The sequence below is a fragment of the Schistocerca serialis genome, chromosome 4 (assembly GCF_023864345.2).
Source record: "Schistocerca serialis cubense isolate TAMUIC-IGC-003099 chromosome 4, iqSchSeri2.2, whole genome shotgun sequence".
Lineage (NCBI taxonomy): Eukaryota > Metazoa > Arthropoda > Insecta > Orthoptera > Acrididae > Schistocerca > Schistocerca serialis.
In genome coordinates this window covers 774,792,697-774,815,630 of record NC_064641.1, presented here as the reverse complement: position 1 = coordinate 774,815,630, position 22,934 = coordinate 774,792,697, and the positions used below count along the sequence as shown (strand labels likewise).

The 22,934-nt window shown below is 42.6% G+C and overlaps 1 pseudogene; it reads left to right on the top strand.

The window, feature by feature from the left end:
* The first annotated feature begins 417 nt into the window (after positions 1–417).
* Positions 418–535, top strand: LOC126476159 (5S ribosomal RNA; annotated as a pseudogene).
* Positions 536–22,934: the final 22,399 nt, after the last annotated feature.

Sequence of the window (22,934 nt, the reverse complement as noted above, 5' to 3'; positions counted from 1 at the left end):
ATGTGTATCAGTGTAAACGTACAACTAACGCTGTTGGGAGAACAAACTCAAGGCAAAACCTAACAGTACTCGATGCAAGCTGTAAGATGAAGAGTAACGTTGACATTAGTGATCTCAGCAGCAAGTTCCGTGGCAGACTGGAAAACAATTATTTTCCCAGAAAGATACCCAGCACGTACCGCCAATATTTCACTAACGTACAGATATTTTCTGTAATGTAAATGAGGTGGAGAGAAGTCAAACTAAACCTAATATCTCTGTAACGGCCCATTGGAGACCTCCAATCCATTACAGCAAAACACTCAGAAAATATACTTGAACAACCCCCGAAGATTTTTCGGTGGGATTCAAGTTCAGCCTGGAAGTAGATTTTTGAATATTTACGAATTTTATAGATTTCTTTTGTATGTTCCTATAGCCAACGGCCTTGCTGTAGTGGTAACACCGGTTCCCCTCAGAGCACCGAAGTTAAGCGCTGTCGGGTTGGGCTAGCAATTGGATGGGTGACCATCCGGTCTGCCGAGCGCTGTTGGCAAGCGGGGTCCTCTCAGCCCTTGCGAGGCCAACTGAGGTATTACTTGATTGAAATGTGGCGGCTCCGGTTTCGTGAACTGATATACGGCCTGGAGAGCAGTGTGCTGACCACATGCCGCTCCCCATCTCCGCGTCCAGTGACGCCTGTGGGCTGAGGATGACACGACGGCCGGTCGGTACCGTTAGGCCCTTCAACGCCTGTTCGGACGGAGTTTCTAGTTTACTTTTGTATGTTCCTATAGGGGTTGTATTGGTCAAACTGGAAGACAAGTTTCGTTGCTGATAGATGGGGAACCAGCATCTGCTGAGAGATAAGCGGATCTATTTTCTATTTCTCATCTCTTTCTTACGAAGAAGTAAACAATATAGGCAGTGCTCCACGTGGTACCACGCATCCTGACATATCCTTCAACCTTCCTTGCAGTAATCACGTGACTTTATTCGTTTTGGATCACATTCAGTGATCACACACTCCAGTGACGTCAGCACACTGTCGATGAGTTGGGGATCTACCAATGCCCTTAAATGTCTCTATAGCCAGAAATAGAGTGGATTCAGGTCAGGTGAACAGGGGCGCTATGCTACCGGGCCTCTTAGACCGATTAACCTTCCATGATCTGTCACGGTGTGGTACTGTCGCAGAAGCTGTAGAAATTGGGGTGGTGGCCCATTCTACATAAATCACATTTGTCGCCATTCTGCAAGCGTAATGTTTCCGAATAGCGCTGGTAATTCACTGCATAAATACGAGTGATATACGGCATCTTTTAATCTGTTTGCTAAAGGGTATAGCTCTGGGAGTCCGCCACCGAGAATTCCTCCCCGTACATTGATACCAATGTTATCACTTCCATGATTTCTCCAGGAACTGCATTTGGTCACACATGCGTATTGCGGTAATTTACGGTTAGATCCCTTGTGATGGCCTATAGAACCGAATTCTAACATTACTCATCGCAAGTAATGCGCCCCGTATCTCAGCAGATATTGGTTTCCAAATACATAATTACAGGAACTTTTCTTTCCAATTTTGATCAATATTTTCTTCTTTTGAACTATGTGACACTTTTTATTTAAGCAGCCTAAATGAAGTCACAATCAAGTAAAACACACACACACACACACACACACACACACACACACACACACACACACACACACACACGCAATATATAAGTACGAATTCGCAAAGCGACTAAAGTCCACATTCTCACGGTTCTGAGTTACGCGTAAAGCAATGTCGAGATGCCCGACTCACATCATTAAATGTCAAAATGACTTTAGTCCGCACCTTCTACACACTGTTTCCAGTATCAAAATGTTCGTATTTACCGGTAAAATGGGCTTACTGCTGGACTTAAGTCGTTTTGTTAATCAGGTAATGATAAATTGGTAGAATGTCTATACTACTTTTGTTTGTGAAGTAGACCTACAATACGTAAGTTGTATGTTGAAAATAAAAATGACGTCTAATAGCAGTGCGTTATATGTTGGTGTTGTTGAAAATGAAGAAATATGTAGCTGCAGCAGAACTCCTAGTCACAAAGGTTGCATCAAGAAGTTCGGCAAAACACTTCAGGATGGAAACAAGCTAAGCACTGAGAATGGGGGTGTATTGCTTTAACGTTTGACTACATGCGAAATATATTCTTGCCTAAAATACCAGTTCAGGACACGTATTATTATCGTTAACTGACAGTTCCAGTTTCTTCTGTGTATAACATGAATTCTAATCCAGCATCCTTCTATGTCCACCATGAATGGCCAGCTAAAAAGTCCAAATGAATTATGCAGAAGACTCCACCATTATTTGAATACGTTGTCTCATCTGATATTGAAGATTTATTTTTGTTTTGTTATGGCTGTTCATTCTGGAATAAGACCAACACCTACATAAGCTTTTTAACTGCTGTAATACCAGGCTTCTTTTTTCTACTGACATCAGATACGGGCTTTTCAGGAGTGGGAAGAAAAATGAAGCGTCAGGATAGGCTCTACACAATTAAAGAAGCGTGTGAACACATAGTCGGCTCCAATACTAAATTAAATTTTACTGTTACTGTCGTTGAAAGTGAGGATGTTCCTCATTACAACAACTGGTGGCCAAATGATTGCAGAAGAAATGCTAATTCCCAGAGACTTCCGTTACGAACATGACTACAAATAAAACGGATGCCTTTTCTGCAGATCCCAGTATAGTCATTCCAAAGCCATTCATAGCAGGAATAACTCAACACTGTTTCATAATTGGGCCAAAAAGCCACATATCCCAGAACTAGCAATCACATATGCTTATGCAAAATGTGTGTGTCCAGTCAATAAAACAAAATTAAAGATATATGCAAAATGCTCTAATACAGTCCCGGAAGTGATAAATCCAGAGCGTTTCATAAAAAAAATCGCAGTTCAAGAAACAAAGATACATAATTAAAATAGCAATTCCATTTCGGAATTTTTTTTCTGTTTGTTTAATTCCCCTAATGATTTACTTTTATATGTATTCTGAATGTGTTTTTCTGTAAACAAAACACTTTATACATTTATGTATGAACTTAATTACATAAAAATCACAATTAAAGTTAATTTGAAAACAGACTAAATTCCTGTAATTAAGAGAAAAATGAAGAACTGCAAAAAGAAGAGTTACTGACAATTTTATACAATCATACAATAATTAAGTGCAATATTCGTTTCAGTAAGATAACAAAAATGTATATATGACAGTTATTTGCCATCACCACTGGCAGTTGAGTGAAAAGGAAGTGTGTAGCGTAATATGGATGTTTGGAATCTAATAAATGGAAATGAAATTTTCCCACATTGAATAATAATTTTTAATAAAAGTATCCCATTATATTTTAATTACTATTTGACTGAAATACTATTGTTCACTATAAACTAAAATTTGGGCCAGGACGTTATAAGTAAAGTAGGAAATGAAATATATAAATCTCCAGCCTTTCGTGGCCTTTCTCACTGATGATAAAGTCTACTGTGTCGTAAGGCTGTGCATACGACCATGTTATGGAATTGCCGGCCGGGGTGGCCGTGCGGTTCTAGGCGCTACAGTCTGGAGTCGCGGGACCGCTACGGTCGCAGGTTCGAATCCTGCCTCGGGCATGGATGTGTGTGATATCCTTAGGTTAGTTAGATTTAATTAGTTCTAAGTTCTAGGCGACTGATGACCTGAGACGTTAAGTCGCATAGTGCTCAGAGCCATTTGAACCATTTGTTATGGAATGTATGAACATACGCGTGCTAGTAATGGAAAGTGATATTTACAGAAGGAAAACCCGTGAATCAGTAGAAATATCGAAAAAATAGTACAAGGTGGCAGCTACCGGCTTCCGTCTTCGTTGCTGCCCGCTATCACGGAAACAAACGCCCAATCACGGCGAACGAGGAACAAAGACAGCTACTATCCGCCCACGATATTATTGCACTGGCCTCCCGTGGCCGTTATCGGTAACAAGCGGTGATGTTACAATAAAAAAGTACAGTGGTGTCTATGAGAAACGCATCGCACTGTGAATGATTAAAATAGGTGCGCAGATACAACCAAGTGATTCTTCGTGTCCTTGCGAAACATCAAGATAAAGACTCACTGAAGCCCCTTCACTGCCAGGTGCAATAATATTGTAGTCGAGAATTCCCAAGAAACAGTCGATGCGGAGCAACAACTCGTATTTTGAGTTCACCCTATCTGCAGTATCTGCTTTCAGAATTCACACAATGAAGATGGCCCACCAATATACGTCGCATACCTCCACTCCTCCGTAAAAGCATAGAAAAGACCTAATCACATCTACATCTACATCTACATCCATACTCCGCAAGCCACCTGACGGTGTGTGGCGGAGGGTACCTTGAGTACCTCTATCGGTTCTCCCTTCTATTCCAGTCTCGTATTGTTCGTGGAAAGAAGTGTGGTCGGTATGCCTCTGTGTGGGCTCTAATCTCTCTGATTTTATCCTTACGGTCTCTTCGCGAGATACACGTAGGAGGGAGCAATATACTGCTTGACTCCTCGGTGAAGCTATGTTCTCGAAACTTCAACAAAAGCCCGTACCGAGCTACTGAGCGTCTCTCCTGCAGAGTCTTCCACTGGAGTTTATCTATCATCTCCGTAACGCATTCGCGATTAGTAAATGATCCTGTAACGAAGCGCGCTGCTCTCCTTTGGATCTTCTCTATCTCTTCTATCAACCCTATCTGGTACGGATCCCACACTGCTGAGCAGTATTCAAGCAGGGGCGAACAAGCGTACTGTAACCTACTTCCTTTGATTTCGGATTGCATTTCCTTAGGCTTCTTCCAACGAATCTCAGTCTGGCATCTACTTTACCGACGATCAACTTTATATGATCATTCCATTTTAAATCACTCCTAATGCGTACTCCCAGATAATTTATGGAATTAACTGCTTCCAGTTGCTGACCTGCTATATTGTAGCAAAATGATAAGGGGTCTTTCTTTCTATGTATACGCAGCACATTACATTTGTCTGCATTGAGATTCAATTGCCATTCCCTGCACCATGCGTCATTTCGCTGCAGATCCTCCTGCATTTCAGGACAATTTTCCATTGTCACAACCTCTCGATATACCACAGCATCATCCGCAAAAAGCGGATGTATATTGTGAATAGCACCGGTCCTACGACACTCGCCTGCGGCACACCTGAAATCACTTAACAGCGAAAAAAAAAAACTGTTTTGCAGCTGACACATCACGGTGTCATACGTGAAGCGCTACACATAGCTTGGTGCAGCCACGTGAATGCGACACCCTCGCGGAGGTCCACCTTCTTAGTCTTACTTGCCGAGTAGTAGCAGGCTTTGACCGACCTCATTTATTCAGCACACTCTAAGCACGGCGTACCACCACTAAGTCCGTGCAAATCCTAGAACCTATCCCGCTCCCTGCGACTAGAGAATGTAGTTATTACGAGGAGCGCCACAGCTTACAGCGCCGAGATGCCGCGGTGCAGTGAGAGTCGTCCACCGACGCTGGAATCCCAGGGGCGGCAGGCCCGCCTCTTTAATCTGCATACAGCGCGGGGGGCGCTCGTTAACAAAGGAGGCCGGGCTCAGGCGTGCTTTAGGTTCTCATTGACACATCAAAGGCCGCAGCCGGGGGCCGCGCGAGCGAGCGCACGCGGGATGAAGTTGCCGGCTGAATGGCGCGCCGCGATAGCAGGCCACCCGCAGCACAGCAACGTCCGAAGTGTGGCCGGGCACCAAGGAGGAAGGCGCGCGTCTCCGCCGTTATGCAAATACGTGTTTCAACGTTCAGTGGGGGGATCATAATACAGCTCACAGTATCTTTTACGGGTAATTCCTACTGTAAGCCTCGCTACGAGTTTGAATTAATTTCCTAGATAATATCTTACGATGATGTTGTAGTGAGTGATCTTCAGTCTGGAGACTGGTTTGATGCAGCTCTTCAAGCTAGTCTATTCTCTTTAAGCGTTTTCGTCTCTGCATGGTTGCTACAATCTATATCCAGTCAAATTTGTTTACTATAATCAAGCCTTGTCCTCTGCCTGTCTCTCTCTCTCTCTCTCTCTCCGTAATATCTACCACATCTGCGACCCATATATCAATCTAAAAGAAAATTATTGATTCCTTGAGGTATCAGGATGTGTCCTATTAACTGATTCCCTCTTAGTCACGGTGTGCCATAAATTCAGTTCAGTATCTCTTCATATGATACAGTGGGAACCATAGAGCTGAGTAGTTGCACATAAAAAATTTATTCAAACATTTACCAAGGTTTCTACAGATCTAAACCTGTCTTCCCTAGAAGGAGTAATAACACGTTTTGCATACTGGGTAATAAGAAAAATCAAAAGATAGGGCTTAGTCAACAGTAAAATGATCCATCTAAATGCTATGTTATAGGCATGAGGCTTAGACAACAGTAAATCATCCATGTAAAATCTGAGGATACGTGCATCACACATCCAAACAAGTAGCTAACAGAACAGGAGGGACAAGCCCGCACGAAACTTATGCCATGTCGCGCTCACATACGAAGGTGTGCCAACCACAACAGACACTTGACGTGTTATTACTTCTGAGGAAGACGAGCTTATATGTGTCAAAACCTAGGTAGAGTTTTGAATAATCTTTTAACATACCACTGGTTGTCTGTATGATTGCCATTGTATCCACAATTCTACAATTGCTGAATGCTGCCATGTTCAAGATTTCGCCTCGTCGTTACTTATCTAGTCTGTTCACCTCACCTTCATGATTTTCATGCAGCATGTAGCATGTAGTCACATCGGAACCTATTATTCTCTTCTTGTCTGATCTGTTTGCCTTCCACGTTTCACTTCCGTACACAGTTACGCTTCAGTAAAGAATTTTTAGCACTTGAATTTATATTCGTTGGTAGCAAATTTCTCTTTTCCAGAGACGTTTCTCGTGTTGTTGCTAGTTTGCAGTTTACAAAGTACGTCAGCGGTCGTAGTTATTATCCACCCCAAATTATAAAACTCATCTACTGCTTTTAATATCTCATTTTGTAATCAGATTTCGTCGAATGATTTAATTCGACGACGTTCGACTACCCTTCTTCACATTCATCTTACATTCTCTTTTCAACTGTTCCTCAAAGTCCTTCAATGTCTCAGACAGAATTACCTTGTCACTGGCAAAGCTCAACGCTTTAATTTCTTTTTCCCCCCGCACACTAATCACCTTTCCGAATTTTGCTTGTTGGACTCGTTCACAGATTTCGCAATATACATATTAATAATACTGGAGACAGTTTACAACCCTGTCTCACTCCCATCTCAGCTACTGCTTCCCTTGCATGTGTTCGACTAATTACTGCAGCCTAGTTTCTATACAAGCTGTAAATAACTTTTCGCCGTCAGTATTTTATGTCTACTACCTTCGGAATTACTAAAAATGTTTTCCAGTCAAAACAGTCAGCAGATTTCTGTAAATATTTTAATGATATAAATGTAGATTTGTCTTTCTTCTGTCTATCTTCAAAGATAAGCTGTACGATCAGTTTTGTTTCTTGTGTATCTAATGATACCAAACCACAAAACCTTACTGTTTGCTAAAATTAAGCTAAATGAATTAACCTTTGAGATGCAAAATATGTATCAGAATTTATTCAACATTTTGTACCAATATTTCCGTTGGTTATCTTCGAGCTACATTCAGAATAAGAGTTCTTCAACACGATGTTACAAATAAATTCGAGCTGCATGGTCTTTTATTTCGAAAGGATAGTGGATCTCCGACAACTGTCTGCAATTGCCAGTGGTGTACCTTTTCTTAAAGTTTCTGAAGTACGTCTTTAACTATTGACTTGTAGCTCGCAATATGTTTGGGTAATGTTTAGGAGAATCGGGTGGAACAGAAATCCTACAGTGGAGTACAACATCTAAAATTACTTTCGAGCAACAGGTACAGATTACATACTTCCACCACCTTTCACACTCGCAAATCCTGTGTTGGACATATCTACCACTTCAGCACAGTAGCTTTGCTCATTATACCCTCTAAATATTAGAGTGTGGTCGTTCACGACTGCCAGGCTCCTGCTCGCTACCAGAGCGACTACCAAGTGGCGGGGAGTGAGGAGAAATGCGTGCGCACAGTGTGGTCGAAACGAGATGGGAGAAGGGCAAACTTACTGTGAAATGGGGAGGGTCAGTGGAGCCGCCAAAGCGGTAACAGCTAGTTTCAGTTGTGTAACACCTACGCATTTCAGTCTGCAGCGCGAGAAACAGTTTCATAAAGCGTGTTTATAAAACATGTCGTGCACGGAAAATGAATACTTACATCTTTCCATGCGAGTTCTAATTTATTTTATTTTATTATGCTTATCATTCCTCCCTAAGTATGAGGCTGCCAACAAAGTAATTTCCCTCTCTGACAAGAGAGTTGGTGATTGAGATATGGGAAGATTCTGCCGCAACAACAAACGCCTTTATTGTACTGATTCCTACCCAGTTTTCGTATCATATTTGTGGCATTCGCTCCCCTATTTCGTGGTAATACAAACCTAGCTACTATTCATCGAACTTTTTAGGGGTCATCCGTCTATCCTATCTTATGCGGATCCCACACCGCACATCAGTAGTCAGGAAGAGGGCGGAAATGTGTGGTATTAGTAACCTTTTTAGTGGAGTGTTTCATCTTCTAAGAGTTCTGCCAACAACTCGTAGTTTTTGTTTTTCGTTCCCCACAACATTATCTATGTGATGGTCCCAATTTAACTTATTCGTAACTGTAATCCCTAAGTATTTAGTTGAATTTAAAGGCTTTAAATTTGTATGATTTATCATGCAACCGAAATTTAGCGTATTCCTTTTAGTACTCAAATGCATGACTTCACTTTCATTATATAAAGGCAACATCTACTTTTCGCACCATTCAGATATCTTGTCTATCATTTTGAATTTGGTTTTGATTATCAGATAACTTTACTAGGCGCTTCAGTCTGGAACCGCGCGACCGCTACGGTCGCAGGTTCGAATCCTGCCTCGGACATGGATATGTGTGACGTTCTTAGGTTAGTTAAGTTTAAGTAGTTCTAAGTCTAGGGCACTGACGACCTCAGATGTTAAGTCCCATAGTGCTCAGAGCCATTTGCACCATTTTTTGACTTTACTAGAGGATAAATGACAATATCATTTGAAAACAATCTAAGAGAGCTGGACAGGTTGTCCGCTAAATCGTTTATGTAGATTAGGAACAGCAGAGGGTCTGTAGCATTTCCACATGGAACGCGAGATTTTACTTGTGTTCTGTTCGATGACTTTCCGTCATTTGGTACGAACTGTGACCTACCTGACAAGAAATAAACAATCCAGTCGCACAGTTGAGATGGTTATATATAGGCACGCAATTTGGTTAGAAGTCGCTCGTGAGTAACGGCGTCAAAAATCTGCTCGGAAAGTAGAGTACGCCATATTTACCCGGCGACACTCGCTAAGTGGCGCTTCCTACCAAGCACGTATGTTGTCTCCAGAGTTACGACCCTTTTTCGCTTTATTAACTACTGAATTTTTCGCGCAGTTTGCGAACAAAGTGCTTTGTTCGAACCAGCCAGGTGAATTAATTCTTTATAAAGTTATAGCTTTTAGGAATGTGTTAATTCGTTCTATGTTCTTCCAACTCGTCATTCTCTTACAGATACCACTGTAAACAATGATTTACGTGAAAAATGGTTTCCTAACTTTTCGAATCCTTTCACCATTAAATGGAGTCATTGTTTTCCCGTACACATGGGTACGTCCTGTTGTAATATTCACATTACGGATTATAGGAACCATTTGCGCGCACGCTAACATATCATCAATGATCCCGAACTTTTAGAGGAAAACTTATTAGCAACGTTTTAAAATTTCTATCTCTGTTGTACTTTTACACACAATCGCCTTTTACGTTGTACAGTTACCACACATCTTAACTAGCTGATCAATTCATTCTGCATCTGAAAATGTCGACAAATGTGAGTTCGTTTTGCATTTCAATCTTAGGAGACAAGGAAATTTTTTCTTAGTAATCTTTTAAGCGATCATCGATGTAGTGCGCTGTTTTAATCATTATTTAAGACGAAACTAGGACAACAATTTTATGTTACAGAAAACTGTAATGCATTCCTGATTAAGGTTTTGTAGTGATGTGAAATCACAGGTCTTAAACATACTCAGAATTCGAATTCATGAGAGACACTTCAGTATCAACATGGCGCAGACAGTAATTGTTTGCTACATGTATTTAACCATTTTCGTGATCCACGTCCCCACCCTTATTGTGCTGTAACATCTCACGAATAATTTTGTGCAGTTTGGTTATTGTTCCTGCATTACGTCACTACCACAAATTTTAACGTAGATTATAAATTTTCATTTTTTATTATACCTGCGTCTACGTTTTTCTGTGTAGAGGTAATCGTTTCCTACGTAGAACATACATTATTTCGAATTATCTGTTTCTCGTGGTCTAATCATCTTTGTTCCTACAGTTAATATCCTCTTCTTCTACTGACAAGGCAAAGTTGATTATTCCTGGTTTCCGTAGCAGATGGCCAAGGGAACTGTGACTTCTTCAAAACAGTTGTTTTCACTGACTTCAGCCCTTTCCTAATCATTTTATAGTAGCACTTACCTATACATTTCTTTTTAAATCTTTCCTTGGTAGCAAATTTCAAAACCACTTTCTTATCTTCTTTGGCAGTCCAATGGGCCACCATTTCCTACCTTAGACTTCTGCGAACTGAACTGATTGATCTTCGGAACATGTTTCTCAATTCCAAGTCGAGTTTTCGCACCAACTCCTTTGAATCTGACAGCGTACCCATTCTTTTCCTGTTTATTTCCGATGCGTTCATTTCATCTGGTTTGTTCTATTATAGGTGTATTCATAAACTTCTAATAGTGTGTCTGTCATTATTTTAAAGTTAACCATGTCTGTATTTTTCTTTCTAGTAATCTTCATCACTATTATTTTTTTCATGTTTATCCGTTACATGATGTGTATTGTGTTGCAAGAATGCTTCCCAATCGTCCCAACAGATGTTCTTAATCTTCCTTACTTTTATCCAAGAGGGTGAAATCTTCTGATGTTTCGTTTCCCTTTCCTCATTGCTTCTCACATACAGATGACAGGAAACCCTAGCGATAGCTGCGTGCATGTCATAATACTGACCTGTGCCACTTAAATTTTCACATCATCATTCTTTCACGGTAGATATTCAAGTTTGAATTAGGGGAATATTTCATAATCAAAATCTGAAGAAACATCACAAGGATCTATCAACAATGAGGAAAACATTCCAATCCCCCCCCTCCATCTTGCGGATAGCTGGATTCACTGATAATTTGAGAAATGACCACAAACTGAAGAAAACTGTTACTATGGGTAAGAAAACAGGTTGTAGAGGATATAATAATGTATGGGTGAAATAAACATTTCCTGGTGGTTATTAAAGTTTCGACACCACGTCCTTAAATTTCTGTTAGGGAAAGGCTAACACGTAGGGAAAATTTACAATACGAGAAACTGATGGGGAAAGATGAACCGTCGAGAGATTCTACTCTATAATTCCTTACGCGGTAACTAAAACTTTTCCACAGAAATTGCCCTAAAGATGGCAGTACGAGCACCAACCTACTAGTCGCCTGCAAGACGTTGCAACGAATGTGTGGTCAACCTTCGGAGGAAGCTGAGTAGGAAATTCTTTTTGGCTATAGGTCTTAAACCGGACTATTCGTATAGTGACATATTCATGAAGTTAGAGAGTTGTTTCCGTGAACATTACTTCAAATTCGTGAAAAAACAAAAGTTAATTTATCCATGCCTTAACTTTGATAGTTTCATATTCTCATCGGGGATGACTATTTACAATTTTATTTTCAAATTCTGCCGAAGGTTCTTATTCCAATAGTATGTCAGGATAAAGGAGAAAGAATATCTATTCTGTTCCTTCTATCATTTTTACAATAAATGAACTCGTCCAGGCCTTGCAGGTCAAAGGGATACTGACCAGTTGCCTTGTCACCCAATGCCACACGACGTCATACGGATGCGATGTGTACAGGCATGTGGTCGGGACACCGCACCCCTGGATTTTTTCTAGGCTTTATAGCCTTGGAACAACTACTTCTCATTCAACTAGCTCCTTAATTGGCCTCACAAGGCTACATGCACCCCGCACCAGTACTCCCACCAAGGAATAATCCTTGGCAGTACCGGGAATCGAAGCCGGGTCCTCCACATGAGAACCACCAGCACCGACCACTCACCTACTCAGACGGACCGTTTTTAGTATAGTGCACCGAAATTAAAATGAATTCGAAATGTGTCTGTACATTAATTCTAAAATTAATAGTGACGTATGAGATTAAAAACAAATTATAGGTTCTGTTTCCTTCTACACGGTGTAAAGACATCTAGATCCCCTACGACATAACAGACCTTAGCAACCTGATGAATCACTTTACTAAAAATATTGCAAGTGCGAGATATGTTGGAAAAGGCGGCCATTAAAAATTCTTTGTCTTAGTGCAAACGTGTCATGACATTCAAGTATAAAATCAAAACAATGAATGATAAGAGTGTAGCGCCGGGGAGATTCTAGGTACAAGGTCTCTATTTATAAAACGGAAATTAACTTCCAATCGTAATGAAATTAATAAACTTAAACTCTTGTTTAAAATTTAATTCAGAGTTAGTTTTAGAAAGTTTAAGAATGCAATCCCGAATGCTACACCCCGTCTCTCCTCCACTGCCTAGCTTTTATTATGTTCTGGTAAGCCATGGATGAGACGTCAAACTTAACTCTTAGTGTGCAGTTTTGCTTCATGCTACTCGTCTGTTATTGTCTTTTCGATACTTGCTAGTCAGCAGTTTCTATCCATCATGTTGTTATAAAGGTAAAACGAGTACCTGGAAACTAAAGCTCGCAGAACTGAATCCCGGGCATTCACGATCTTGAGTCATCTAGACTTCTTCTCTCAATTATGTGAGTATGAACAATACATGGTTCAGATTCCACTTAAATGTAGGCCTCTTCCTCGGCAGAGTCACTGCTGTAGATTATCGACACACAGTTAGCTGAACAGAAGTCGAATTGAAGACCCTTGAGACACGCAGAATTATTACTACTATTGTTATTATTATAGCAGGCCTTTAACGACAAAATTCTTTTAAGGCCTGACAACAACAACTGAAGAACGGCATAAACACCATTTGAAAGAAAGAATGAAACCCTTTCCTGCACACAGCTCAGTTTCAGTTGCGAGTTACTTGCATGTTTCATACATCATCTGGATAATTTTTTTGAAGAAAGACCTGATACGAGTCAGTTTACAGGATATGTGTAACGTACAAGTGTCAACATTCATAAATGTATTATATTTTAGTTCTACTCATGCCACTGCACTTGAAATCTAGTTTTCAGCTTTTTTTATATTCTACAGGTTACAAGTTTTTAAACAAATATTCGTTAATAGAATAGGGGAAATTGTTAATGGGAAACGATTTTAGATAGGATTTAAAACTTGCTTTGTTACCTGTCAAATATTTTATGTTATTGGGCAAACTATCGAAAATTTTTGTTGCTGCATATGAAACTCATTTCTGAGCCAGTGACAGCATTAATAACGCGTAATAAAGGTCATTATCCTCTGTGGTGTTGTATGTATGTGCCTCACTATCCCTATGAAATTGTGATCTACGATATATTACGAATTTTAATGACGGATATATGTAATGTGGTGTATTTAAAACGCCTGAGACCCTGAAGAGGTACCTACAAGACGACCGCGGCTGAACCCCACATACTGTAGTTAATGTTCACTTCTGTTTAATCAATACTTTCTTTCTAAGTGATCAGTAACCCCAGAAAATTGTTCCATAAGACATTACTGAGAAGATGTATGCGAAATATTTCAGGCAGTTGATAGATTTGTTCCAACACAAACATTCATGTGAAGAGAAAAAGTAACTGAACTTAAGAGTTTGAATAACTGAGTAGCAGGCATCTTCCATTCCAAGTTTTCATCATGTACACCCAAAAACTTAGAGCATTCTAATTTGTTTACTGACTCCTGTTCAGGCGCTATATCAACTGCTGGTCTCACTCTATTTGTTTTACAGAAATAAATGTAGTGTGCTTCCTCAAAATTTAGGGAGCGTCCATTTTCAGACAACTACATGAAATACATAATTAACAATCTATTCTGCTGCTTCCTCTCTAACTTTCCTTTTTTTAACATTAGTATTATCTGCGAAAAGTACCAGCTCTGCTTCAATAATGTTAAGTGGAAAGTCATATAAGCGACAGGGCTAGACCCAAAATTGACCCTTATGGGATTCCATTAGGATTTCTGCCCTGTTACTAAAATTTTATCTTCTTCCAACTTTTTCCAACATTGTCTGAATTATTCAACATAACTTTTTGCATTGTGTTTATTAAGTATGATTCAAGTCATTTCCAGAAATAAAGTGCCTTGGAAAGGTCTGGGATAAAACAAATAGTCGATATTTTCTTTTTAAGGATTGTAACATTTGGTGTGTAACTTTATAAATATCACTTTCAGTCGAGCAACCCTTCTCGAATTCAAAATTGGTGAATTAGGAAAACTGAGTCTGCTTGAACGTGAAACTATGCGTGAGTACAATGGTTACAGAAACTGAGTCGGTATCTGTAATTTAACATCTTTTGCTCTCAGGGAAATGTCCAGAAATGCGCAGAGCACTGTCGGAGCAAAGTAAACTGGCATAGCAGAGAGACTTGAGTGCAGATGCTTCAGGCCTGCACCCTGCAGATTTCTACCCTGCGATTGGGCATTAAAACTTTCTGGGTGGAGTTTACAGAGATTAATTTCCACCCCCACCCTCTGTCCCGCCAGAACATGCCCAGCGACACAAACGCCTCCGAAACAGGCGCTGCATGCGAATCCGAATCCATTTTTGCGATCTGTCGCACCCCAACTCCAATACTCAGAACACTGTGTGCTCCCCCCTTCCCCCGCTTTCCCTGGACCGCCCCTACGATGCATATCAGCGCCCCTTAAAACATTTGCGAGCGGCGCTCTGCAGCAGAGGCAGCAGCGTTTGCCTGGCGGTGAAAGCGCCGGCACGTCGGACGTAGTAAACAGGTAACTCTCGCAGCGTTCCGGCGACATGGGAAAAGTTAAGCCAGTAAGGTTCGAGGGGGTCGACGTTGCTGGTAATGGCTGCGGCTCCGCACACAACACGCGCTCCAAACACTGGCACCTAGTTCCGAAACGGTTTCCGGTTCCGTCCATTAACTGACCGTCCGAACTTCCGCTGGATTACGACCGCGTCACATGCCATTTTGCACAGCGCGGAAATGCCCTGGCGCTATACGAGGCGTATTTGAAATGAAAGGACCGTTTGCCTGTATTTAAATGTTGGCAACTCTGAATACAGTTGCACTGTGTTTCGAAGCAAGGTAGCTGGCATTTGGCAGCTAGCAGGGCGGACTATTCCCTTGACCAGCACACCAACGGGAGCTGTATTGGCCACTTCCGATACGCTTAAGTACTGTGAATGCCATTTCTCAAAGAGGAAAATTTTGTCCGATGCAAAAATTTCACTTATTTCAGGAAAAAATGTAGCTCCGGTCTTGATTAAAACTAATAACAGACTTTTAACATGCTTAGAGACGCTCTAGAAACCTATACCGTCTAAAAAACTGCGAATACAAAATTATACAGAGCTCAGAGGAGATAAGAAGAAACACTTTTCAGCACGACAAAACTGTCATAAATGCACCGCTTATACGCTACGTGTCCATAAGTTTATGACACTAGTGATGCTCAGAAATAGTGCTCATACTGCCGTATCGTGAATACTGTTCTAGAGATGCTGAACTTCACTAACATCAAAACGTTGCTGGATCACTAGCGTAGAAACGGTACACCTGTGAAGCTTTTGCCACATAAAAAACTGTTTCCTTTTCTCTTCCCCAAACGCTTCAAAAATTTTATACACGAAGCTTTTCCACGTCCTACATGTCACATTTGAATGTGTTTGCACGACTTCAAACTTCAAATTGTCTGCAAGTCAACTACTGACAAAGTTCAAAAGAAAGTTGCATTTTCCAAAGCTTATTCATAATGAACGTCTTTGGAAAGTTTTATTGCTGAGCAAAGTATTTTGGGAATGAAATGATAATATTTTAGTAGTATCAATAGATTTCGAGATATGACGTGTTAAGTGTGATGCAGTTTCTCAGGATGGAAAATTTCACCTGACTGAAAGAACTTTCGACACGGTTATAGATATTATAGATATCTACGCCACACCTGAGGTTTTTTTTAAGTGGCTTTTGTAGGAGATTGAGACTCTAAAGCAAGTTTCTATCGCCGCAAAGAGCGCTTTGCTGGCTACCTGCGGACCGCACTCGATATGACGACGTCACAGCTTGGTAACTTCAGCGTCAGATGCAAAATAGTTTAATGATATAATGTAGTGACTGTAGGAGAAACTGGTAGAGGCTGACCTCGGGGAGGATCAGTTTGGATTCGGGTGAAATGTAACAACACGCGAGGCAATATTGACCCTACGACTTCTCATAGGAGACAGGCTAAGGAAAGATGGTTCAAATGGCTCTGAGCACTATGGGACTCAACTGCTGAGGTCATTAGTCCCCTAGAACTTAGAACTAGTTAAACCTAACTAACCTAAGGACATCACAAACATCCATGCCCGAGGCAGGGTTCGAACCTGCGACCGTAGCGGTCTTGCGGTTCCAGACTGCAGCGCCTTTAACCGCACGGCCACTTCGGCCGGCTAAGGAAAGACAAACCTACGTTTATAGGATCTGTAGACTTAGAGAAAACTTGTGACAATGTTGACTGGATTAGCTTCTTTCATATTCTAAAGGTAACAGTGGTGAAATACAGGGTGCGAAAGGCAATTTACAATTTGTAGAGAAACCAGATGGCAGTTATAAGTGTTGGGCACGAAAGAGAAGCAGTGGTTGAGAAGGGAAAAACAAAATAACTGATGACGGTCGAAGTAGGTAGGATGCAAAAGGTTGATTGGCAATGGCAAGAAAAGAATTTCTGAAGAAGAGAAATTTGCTAACATCGAGTGTAGATTTAAGGGTCAGGAAGTCATTTCTGAAAGCATTTGTATGGAGTGTAGCCATGTGTGGAAGCGTAGCATGGACGATAAACAGTTCAGAGAAGAAGAGAATATAAGATTCTGATATGTGGTGCTACAGAAGAATGCTGAGGATTAGATGTGTGGATCACGTAACTAATGATTAGGTACTGAATAGAATTGGGGAGAAAATAAATTTGTGGTACAACCTGACTAAAAGAAGGGGTCCATTGGTAGTACACATTCTTAGAATCAAGATATCACCGATTTAGTACTGTAAGAAAGCGTGGGGCGCAAAAATCTTAGAGGAAAACCAAGAGATGAATACAGAAAGAAGACTCAGAGGGATGTAGGTTGCAGTAGTTACTTGGAGATGAAGAGGCTTGCACAAGACATAGTAGCATGGAGAGCTGCATCAAACCAGTCTCTGGACCAACAATACAGTGACATCTATTCATTGTTCTCCAACCCAAAGAATGCACTGTCATTCCATATACGTTTGATGATGAAAGTAGACAGTAATATGTACACTCCTGGAAATGGAAAAAAGAACACATTGACACCGGTGTGTCAGACCCACCATACTTGCTCCGGACACCGCGAGAGGGCTGTACAAGCAATGATCACACGCACGGCACAGCGGACACACCAGGAACCGCGGTGTTGGCCGTCGAAATGCGCTTGCTGCGCAGCATTTGTGCACCGCCGCCGTCAGTGTCAGCCAGTTAGCCGTGGCATACGGAGCTCCATCGCAGTCTTTAACACTGGTAGCATGCCGCGACAGCGTGGACGTGAACCGTATGTGCAGTTGACGGACTTTGAGCGAGGGCGTATAGTGGGCATGCGGGAGGCCGGGTGGACGTACCGCCGAATTGCTCAACACGTGGGACGTGAGGTCTCCACAGTACATCGATGTTGTCGCCAGTGGTCGGCGGAAGGTGCACGTGCCCGTCGACCTGGGACCGGACCGCAGCGACGCACGGATGCACGCCAAGACCGTAGGATCCTACGCAGTGCCGTAGGGGACCGCACCGCCACTTCCCACCAAATTAGGGACACTGTTGCTCCTGGGGTATCGGCGAGGACCATTCGCAACCGTCTCCATGAAGCTGGGCTACGGTCCCGCACACCGTTAGGCCGTCTTCCGCTCACGCCCCAACATCGTGCAGCCCGCCTCCAGTGGTGTCGCGACAGGCGTGAATGGAGGGACGAATGGAGACGTGTCGTCTTCAGCGATGAGAGTCGCTTCTGCCTTGGTGCCAATGATGGTCGTATGCGTGTTTGGCGCCGTGCAGGTGAGCGCCACAATCAGGACTGCATACGACCGAGGCACAGAGGGCCAACACCCGGCATCATGGTGTGGGGAGCGATCTCCTACACTGGCCGTACACCACTGGTGATCGTCGAGGGGACACTGAATAGTGCACGGTACATCCAAACCGTCATCGAACCCATCGTTCTACCATTCCTAGACCGGCAAGGGAACTTGCTGTTCCAACAGGACAATGCACGTCCGCATGTATCCCGTGCCACGCAACGTGCTCTAGAAGGTGTAAGTCAACTACCCTGGCCGGCAAGATCTCCGGATCTGTCCCCCATTGAGCATGTTTGGGACTGGATGAAGCGTCGTCTCACGCGGTCTGCACGTCCAGCACGAACGCTGGTCCAACTGAGGCGCCAGGTGGAAATGGCATGGCAAGCCGTTCCACAGGACTACATCCAGCATCTCTACGATCGTCTCCATGGGAGAATAGCAGCCTGCATTGCTGCGAAAGGTGGATATACACTGTACTAGTGCCGACATTGTGCATGCTCTGTTGCCTGTGTCTATGTGCCTGTGGTTCTGTCAGTGTGATCATGTGATGTATCTGACCCCAGGAATGTGTCAATAAAGCTTCCCCTTCCTGGGACAATGAATTCACGGTGTTCTTATTTCAATTTCCAGGAGTGTATTATGTTACGAAGAGAGTTTTGTAACTCCAGTCTTGTATGTAAAAGACTCAACAGCTGGTAAAATGATTAAGACTTGTACCAAGTTTTTAGGCCTACAGTAACGAGTGAAGGAAAACTTAAACAGTGGTGTTGATTCTTTAGAACTGGCCTAAAAATGTGCATGGAAAAGAGCCGAATGATATCTTACAACTATTGGTCCTAAAACTGCGATATTTACGACTGTTATCTACTGATACTGAGTCTGATGAAGCTGTTCAGCTTGGACATGTCACTACTAACTTGACTGCTAGGGATAAGATCGTACATTGCAAACTGTATGTAAGGTCGGTACGGAAAGCACAGTCGAACACAACGGTACCAAGAATTTCGGGATTTTTATACGATCCATCCTACTTCCTGACCTCGCAATCAGCGAACTTCATAACACGGAGCGGTTGAAAACTGTTTATTAATGATGAATTCAAGCCCGCTTTTATATAGATGTAGATTGGGCTACTCCAACGTTGCCCCCAGGACAAGGCCTTTGTGCCCTTTGTGACGCTGCCAGGCAAAAAGGCGTTAGAGAGCAGTAGCCCATTGACAAGACAGTAACAATGTACAAGTTATGCGCATGCTCATGCGCATGCACATGCGCATGAGCATGCACATGCGCATGCGCATGCGCATGTCGATTGGGCGTCATTGCCCATAATCGCTCGACCGCTGCAGTACGGTCGTGTAGGCAACGACCCGGCTGAGTGACCGCCTACAAGTCAGCTATCTGGCCATCCCTGACGACCCACGTACGCGGGCGCCTGGTTGCTTGTAGGCAACCACTAAAGCGAGAACAACCTTATATAGATTACACGAGGGTAGAACTTTAAAAGTGGTAACTATTTATTCAAAGTAAATACAAAATATACTACTGGCCCTTAGAATTGCTACACCAAGAAGAAATGCAGATGATAAACGGGTATTCATTGGACAGATATATTATACTAGAACTGACATGTGCTCACATTTTCACGCAATTTGGGTGCATAGATCCTGAGTAATCAGTACCAAGAACAACCACCTCTGGCCGTAATAACGGCCTTGATACGTCTGGGCATTGAGTCAAACAGAGCTTGGATGGCGTGTACAGGTACAACTGCCCATGCAACTTCAACGCGATACCACAATTCATCAAGAGTAGTGACTGGCGTATTGTGACGAGCCAGTTGCTCGGCCACCATTGACCAGACGTTTTCAATTGGTGATAGATGTGGAGAATGTGCTCGCCAGGGCAGCAGTCGAACATTTTTGGTATCCAGGAAGGTCCGTACAGGACCTGCAACAGGCGGTCGTGCGTTATCCTGCTGAAATGTAGGGTTTCGCAGGGATCGAATCAAGGGTAGAGCCACCGGTCGTAACACATCTGAAATGTAACGTCCACTGTTCAAAGTTCCGTCAGTGCGAACAAGAGGTGACCGAGACTTGTAACCAATGGCACCCCATACCATCAAATGGTTCAAATGGCTCTGAGCACTACGGGACTTAACATCTATGGTCATCAGTCCCCTAGAACTTAGAACTACTTAAATCTAACTAACCTAAGGACATCACACAACACCCAGTCATCACGAGGCAGAGAAAATCCCTGACCCCGCCGGGAATCGAACCCGGGAACCCGGGCGCGGGAAGCGAGAACGCTACCGCACGACCACGAGCTGCGGACGCACTTCATACCATCACGCCAGTATAGCGATGACGAATACACGCTTCCAATGTGCGTTCACCGCGATGTCGCCACACACGGATGCGACCATCATGATGCTGTAAACAGAACCTGGATTCATCCGAAAAAATGACGTTTTGCCATTCGTGCACCCAGGTTCCTCGTTGAGTACACCATCGCAGGCGCTCCTGTCGGTGATGCAGCGTCGAGGGTAACCGCAGCCATGGTCTCCGAGCTGACAGTCCATGCTGCTGCAAACGTCGTCGCACTGTTCGTGCAGATGGTTGTTGTCTTGCAAACGTCCCCATCTGTTGTTCAGGTATCGAGACGTGGCTGCACGATCCGTTCCAGCCATGCGGATAAGATGTCTGTCATCTCGACTGCTAGTGATACGAGGCCGTTGCGATCGAGCACGGCGTTCCATATTACCCTCCTGAACCCACCGATTCCATATTCTGCTAACAGTCATTGCATCTCGACCAACGCGAGCAGCAATATCACGACACGATAAACCGCATTCGCGATAGGTTACAATCCGCATTTCTCCTCCTTTTACGAGGCATCACAACAACGTTTCACCAGACAACGCCGGTCAACTGCCGATTGTGTATGAGAAATCGGTGGGAAGCTTTCCTCATGTCAGCACGTTGTAGGTGTCGCCACCGGCGCCAGCCGTGTGTGAATGCTCTGAAAAGCTAATCGTTTATATATCAAAGCATCTTCTTCCTGTCGGTTAAATTTCGCGTCTGTAGCACGTCATCTTCGTGATGTAGCATACGTAATGGCCAGTACTGTAGATACCTGTTTCGAAGTTTCAAAGATTCGAAGTAGAACCACTATCGTATGTAAAGCTGTGCTAAAGATGTGGAAGGCGTACGATACCCTTAGCAGGGCCTTTGTGTAGTTACTTCGAGTGGAGTTGTCTACTGCCCGACGAATCTCTGTAACAGTTCTGAAGCAAATGACATGAAGTGCTTCCTTCCCTTAAGGAATCACGTAGAAGTCACAAAGATTTACGTACGAGGAGTGTGTTGGGTGGTACAGCACTTCCCAGCCCCATCCATCGAACAGAAAAGTCACAACTAGCGCCATACGCACACGAGCATTGTTCTTCATAATGTGTCGTTGCTCCTTTCTCTAGGCTGGTCACACGCTGTGTTCCAAAAATGAATAGTTTACAGACTGAAGCAGTTACACTTTCTGCAGGACTCGCCCAACATTTGGCAGGACAGTGCTCGGATGTGCATATGGCGCCAATGAGCCTAGGAAGTGCTGTACCACTCATCCCGCTCCCCTTGTCACTTCAACTGGGTTGCTTAATTGAAGGAAGCACTTAATGGCATTACGATTCAAAACTGTTACTGAGATTTTTTCGCCAATAGACAGCTACACTGCAACTATCAACACAACTTGAAACTGCTAAGAGTATCCTATGACTTCCACATCACTGTAAATGGGTTGTATACAACACTGCTACTACTTTGACGGACAGTAAAACTTTGGAATATTTACATATTTTGTATAAACTGTAAATAAATTGTTGCTACTATTAAAATTCCACCTCATTCTATGTCAGTACATTGTTTCATTCATTCCATTTCGTTAAGGACAGAGCGCACCTCTACACTCTGCATTGTTATTTATTATTTATGTATTCTGTACTGAAACGTGGTTTCCATTTATAAGGATTCAGAACAAATCAAGATATCCGTAATGAGATTGTACGTCCTGAGAGAGGTACGTATTCTGTCAAACAGTCTGGTTATTTCTAATTATTTGGTTTCCTTAATATTGACTCAACATGGTTTCCTCTGTTGTTTCTCCAATAACATCAACGGCACCTGCCCTTGACTATAAGAATATTACATAATGAATAGATTAAGCTTCTCTTTGTATTTAGGAGAATCAGAGTTCGCTCTGCAATAGCCTAGAACATTGTTAGACCCACAGAATTCCATATGCTAACAGTAGCAGTATCAATTATATCGTTGTGAATGATTCACTGTGTTAAGAAGCTACATAGAAAAATAAGGACATGTCCCAGTTGATATGAAATGGTCTTTCTTTCACTTATCCTAAATACTAACGGTACTTGGTACTTACAGTCTCATACACTCGTCATTGCATGCGTGGTGAAC